We start from the raw sequence: 6,000 nt of genomic DNA, 5'->3' as shown, positions 1-6,000 counted from the left end.
CCAAAGTTTTAAAAACACATGTTTAAAAAAAATGTTTTTACTTGCAACTGGGAAATAAGAAATACAGGAAATGGGGTAAAGAAATCTATCCTGCCCTACAGGAAAAGGGAAGGGGAAGGGGATAAGAGAAGGGGGGGAGAGATAGAAGGGAAGGCAGACCAGGGGAAGGGGTATTCAGAATGCATGCCATCTTGGGGAGGGGGGAGGGGCGAGATGGGGTGAAAATTTAGAACTCAAAATCTTGTGAAGTAAATGTTGAAAACTAAAAATAAATAAACTTAAAAGAAAAAATTTTTTAAAAAAGAATATTAACATCATACTAATTGAGGATGTTAATGTTGAAGGAATACAGAGAAATGGGATTTACTGCCAGATTGTGTCAATCTGGAAGATTCCTGGAGGAGAAGGACTTAGAGTATTAAGGATGACAACAAAAGGTCTTTGCTTTTGGGGACATGGCTTCATGGATCAAAGAGGTTACTATTTTTACCCTCCTTGGGTGAAAATAAGATAAATTAATTAATTAAGATAAATCATAGGATCAGAGGCATAGAGCTGGAAGGGGCCTCAGAGGAAATCAAGCACAACCCTTTCATTTTACAGATACAGAAAATGAAGTCCAGGAGGAAGGGAAAGGGATTTCTCAAAATCACACAGGTAGTAAGCTTCAAAGGTGGGATTCAAAGTCTGATCCTTTGCTAAAGAGCTAAATTTATATTCTAGCTTCATTTAATTTATTTGTAATCTTACGTATTAGGTTAAATAACTTGCTGAAGACCACCGAGACAGTAATCACCAGATCACATCAATGATTCCTCCATAATGGACACAAGCCAGAAGGCATTCTATGTGATTAACAAGATGATTACCATATAATAAGCAGCAGAAGGACTACGGGAACAGTGGAGCATGTGGTTCACATTGGAGAACTAATAATAATAATAATAACTAGTATTTATATAGTGGTTTAAGCAAAGCACTTTTCAAACAGCTCATTTTATCCTCATAACAACTCTGAGTATAGTATTATATATATATATAGTATTATATATAATATATATTATTATACATATATTTATAGTATTATCCCTATTTTACATATGAGGACCGAGGCAGACCAGGGTTAAGTGACTTGCCCAGGGGGTCACACAGCTAGTGTCTATAGAAGGATTTGAACTCAGGTCATCTTAAGTCTAAGTCCAGTACGCTATCCTCTGTACCACTCACATCCAAACCTTATAAAAGCAAAAAGTCCCGTTTGATTACCTCAGTGGGTTTTGTCTTCCCCTTGTATTCTAGGTGAGAAAGAACATCATCTTATCTCCTTAACTACCCTGTCCAGGATGATGTGAGGAAGTTTCTACAAGTTAAGCAGCTGTCATCCCTCTGCAGAGGCAAATGCATGCCCCTGCCATTCCCCACCTCCATCGCTGCCTCCCAAGCGAGGCAGCTAAATGATCATCTATCCTCAAACAGAGCTTGGTACCTTGAGCCAATAGCAATGCTGAGAAGCTCATTGTATACAAACCCTAACACTGAACAAAGGCTTCAGATGGGAGCTCAACGTGCCCAGCTGAGCTGAAGTCCCATAGTGCCATACTGGGCACTGACCCAGTTCTGTTCACTCTCAACTGGGTAAAGAAACACCTCTTAGACAAAGAGTGGCAAACACCCAGAGCTTCTCTAAATCCCTAGACATCTCCAGCCATACTTCTTGGGTGGGAAGTATGGCTGGAAACTTGGAGGGGACCCCTCTAGATTTTGTCAGTACCATAGAAATAAGCTCATGTAGAAATCATCCTTCTCTGACAGCTGAGATTTTAATGAGATCTGGCTGTTAACTTTCCCCTCCTCTGCCACTAATTATCTTTATAGAAAGATGTGTCTGGGAGACCATGCCAACCCGTTTGACTCCATCTGAAGCTCTTGGACTCCTACTGCTCCATGAGGTCTCATACCAAAGAGGCAGTGCCAACCAAGCCTAGCACCCTGGGGTTGTTAAAGTTTCCTTTCCAAAGGAATCTACTGTTGAATTTAGAGAATAGACGTGAAAAAAATGGGATACAAGAATAGATGCCAAAACAGCTCTAAAGGTTTATCTCAGATTCATGCAACTTATGGAAGAATTTGCCTCCACCCAGACACACAGTGAATAGCCAAAGTCAATACTATCTCCTGGTGCTGAGGTACAGAATGGGGCATCTATATTAGAGTTCAACAATGTAATACCAGATTTATATTGAGTTATGGTTTAGGGGACTTGATCTGACACATGGTCTCTCCAAGTCTGTATAGGAGAAAGCTAGTGTATTGGGGTTAGAGTGCTGGATTTGGAGTCAGCAAACTTGGATTTGAATTTCATCTTACTAGCTGCATGAATATAGACAAGTCAGTTAAAATCTCAGTTTTCTCATCTGTAAAAGGGGGGGGGGAATGACACCTTTGGTACCTACCTCACAAGCTGATATATGGTTCTAATGAAATCACATGTCCAAAGCATGAACGTTTGAAAGGAGTTATATAAACGTCAGTTAGACTAGATGCCTTTAGAAATCTCTTTCACTCAGAGAGTCACTGACTCTCTATATAAGCCTATTTTATAAAACCAAGGTTGGTATGCCAGGACCTTCTCCCATGGATGGGAGGAGTCTGGCAGCACACAGGCTCAAAATTAGCATTCTTACCCTTGGATTTTGCTGCTAAACAGAGCACCTTAGATTGGAGTACTATAGCACAGCTAAAAGCTAATGAGAGACTGATTCCTAGTCCAATGAAATAGAAATAAGAAGAGGGGAGAAAGAGGAAAGGAGAGAAAGAGGAGAGGGGAGGAGAGGAGAGGGAGGGAGGGAGGGAGAGAGAGACAGAGAGAGAGATTAAGATTGTCTACTATTTTCTTTGGAGCAAGTGAAAATAAAACTTACACCCTCTTAAAGCATTTAGATGTACAGAATCACTCCATAGCAGAATGCCTTAGGCAAAGAACAAAACTGAAGTAAACCTAGGTCAGACCAAGTTCAAGGCGCAGGTGGAATTATTTAAGTGAATTTCTTTTTCTGTGAGTATTGCCTTTAAACATGAAAAGGATCTAGATTAAAAAGCTAGACACTTTTTTTAAAAGTACTTTTTAAAATTTGTTGTTGTTTCTGTGAAATAAAGGATATGGCAAAAAATGTATGATTTATTTTCCAGTACATTTTTTTTTTTTAGCAAACTGGTGGAAAGATGTTTTTGCCTAAAAGATACAGCAAATAATAACCGGCATTTATACAGTCTTGAGAGCAAAGATTTTACATACATCATTGGAACCTCACAAGAACCTTTGATGTAGCAACTATTAGCATTATGATCTCTATTTGAGAAATAAGGAAACAGTCTGATTGTAGTTGTGTGACTTACCAAGATTCACACCACCAGTACGTATCTGAGGTAAGATTTAAACTCAAGTCTTCCTAGAACAACATCCGACATTCTATCCCCTATGTCATGTTTTTTCTTAGCAAATTATTTGCATACTGATATGCAATAGATCCTCAGCTCTCTGATGGGGGTGGGGAGGACCAGTTTAAACTAGTAAAAATCTTATCTAGCTTTTTTTAAAAAAATTAAATTTATGAAATTTCATGTCATCCACTTGTATTTTCCTATGTAGATGGTAAGGCTTCATTCTTTATTATAGATATTGTGTAGTGATCTCATGACTATCATTCAGATGATGTGCAATCCGGAAAGCTTGTTCATCATTATATTTATCTTGGACAAATGCTACAAATGGACAGTGAGCTAGATAGAGAATTAAAGAAGAGGAGGAGGGCAGATGAATTTCCTGTAGGAAATTGCAAAGCTCTTTTAATGGAGCTAACTTCTCTCAGAATCAAAGGTTCATCTTTTTAACAGCAATAATCTATTGCAAGGTTGTATATATCTACAAATCTTAAAAGACTCCAATCTTCAGAAAAATTTATAGGGTCTTGCTCTAAAGCTAGGGACCTTGGCAGTCATCAAATCTGACCCCTCTCATTTCATAGATAAAGAAACGGAGGCTTAGAGATTTAAAGGGACTTATTCAGGATCCCAGACCTAGCTTTTCACTACTCCAAATGCAATGCTCCATCCTCTCTCTCCACCCCCCCCCAGTTGGAGGGTTACGTGAGGAACAGTAAGTAGGATAGCGTAGGGCAAATAGAGTATAAGAATACTGGAAAGGTAGAACTAGAAAATGCACAGACAGGCAATTCATGAATATTTGTGATATTCAAGCAGTACTCTTTCTCATAAGCAATAGGAATAATAAATTAAATCTTCAATAAAAATATTTTAATTGATAATTAAAGTATAAACATAGCTCTACCTAATGGCTATTCCCTGATAGGGACATGAGTAGAATACATAAACAGTACCACAATATCTAGTGCAACTATAGAAGTTTAGAGAGATAAATATATTTTTATATAGTATAGAAGGCAAATATGTCTAAAATGGGTATATTTTGGGGTTTGGAATAGGGAGGGAAAAGAGAGGTGATAAAGAAGAAAAGTAAAGGATTTGAAGTTAAGGAACCAACTGGAGTTGTCTAAAAAAATGGAACTGCAGTCACCTGAATTTTAAAGAAGATGTTGATTTGGCAACAGTAATATGGAGACACTGAAGGTAGTAGGAGGAAAGGGGGCACCAGGAAATACCCATAAAAGGGGAGGCTGGAAAGAAGGGAAACTTAGCCTAAGACCAGGAGGTATATTTATCTGTCTTGAGTAAGAAATAGTCAAGATATAGTGAAAGAGAAAAAACCAAAGCAAAACAATTTCTGTCCCCAAGAATGCCACAACAGACTAACCCAGAAAAAAAAACCCCAGAGACAACTATGCTATCCATAGGGTAAAATGCCACAAACAGGTAAGCAAGTTGGTGCTAGAGTGTCAGCAGCTTTATAATCAGTCAAAACTGCATCTAAGGCAAATTATTTTTTGGGAAGAGGAGAAAGAAAGGGAGAGAGAGTGTGGCACTGTTCTGTACAGTTCCACAAGGGATGCAGTTACATCTGGAGGGGGCAAGCCCATTTCCCAGAGATTCCCAAAGGGGTGAATGTATGCCTCACCCACCTCCAGGGAACCATAAGGCTAAGTGCAAGAATGACAGATATTTCAGGGTGTTCTCTAGAAAGCATGTATTGCCCTTCTGCCCATCTTGTAGCACTAAAACCCTATTCACCCTGTACTAAATGATGGTTTAGAACATGAAAAAAGGCTTTGGGGGAGATGAAGAATCTAGTCTTCCACAGAAGGGGGAAAACTATATTCTCATAATTGGGGTGTGAGAAGTATAGAAACATGGAGTGGGGAGGGGAGGAGAGTGAGCATCTCTGAAAGAATATGTGAGGCATCTACTATTAAAAACAAATTACCTGTAAAACAGGTTAAGGAGAGATACTTTAAAAACCATCAAACTCTTTAAAACCATAATAAATCTAAAAAATAAGTGGATACCATATTTCAAGAAAGTGTAAAATAAAACTACCTACATCTGTTAGAACAAACAGAAAATACAGACTCTACCAGTCACCTCCTATAAGGAATCTCAAATCAAAAATACCCAGGAATGTCATAGACCAAAATCCAGTACATCTAGGTCAAGAAAATTACTAATGTGTCCAGAAAGATAAAATTCAAGTGCCAAGAAGCCAGACAGATCACACTAGACTATACCGTAACTCCTAAAATTGCCAGAAAATATTAGAATACAAAATACCAAAAGGCAAGAGAAAAAAAAAGGCTTACAACAAAGAATAAATTATACTACAAAATTGGGTATCATTTTAAAGAGAAAAAATGAAACATTAATAGGATAGAACTTTAAAGAATCCCTGATGAAGATGAGAGCTGATTGGAATCATTCCCTGTTTTGCTGATGAAAGTATTTAGAAATACAAATTTTGCCCTAATAACTGCTTTGGTTATACACCAAAAGTTTTGATATTATGTCGTCTTATTGTCATTTTGCTAAATA

General features: G+C 38.0%; 1 protein-coding gene across 3 annotated transcripts in view; it reads right to left on the bottom strand.

Annotated features, from left to right (window-relative positions):
* LOC114030007 (SPARC-related modular calcium-binding protein 1) overlaps positions 1–6,000 on the bottom strand; it is a 195,067-nt gene that overhangs the window by 81,694 nt on the left and 107,373 nt on the right. The gene's annotated exons all lie outside the window — the stretch shown is intronic.

This window comes from Vombatus ursinus, unplaced genomic scaffold (genome assembly GCF_900497805.2).
Source record: "Vombatus ursinus unplaced genomic scaffold, bare-nosed wombat genome assembly UNPS02014945.1, whole genome shotgun sequence".
NCBI lineage: Eukaryota > Metazoa > Chordata > Mammalia > Diprotodontia > Vombatidae > Vombatus > Vombatus ursinus.
This window is presented reverse-complemented; position numbering and strand designations above follow the sequence as displayed.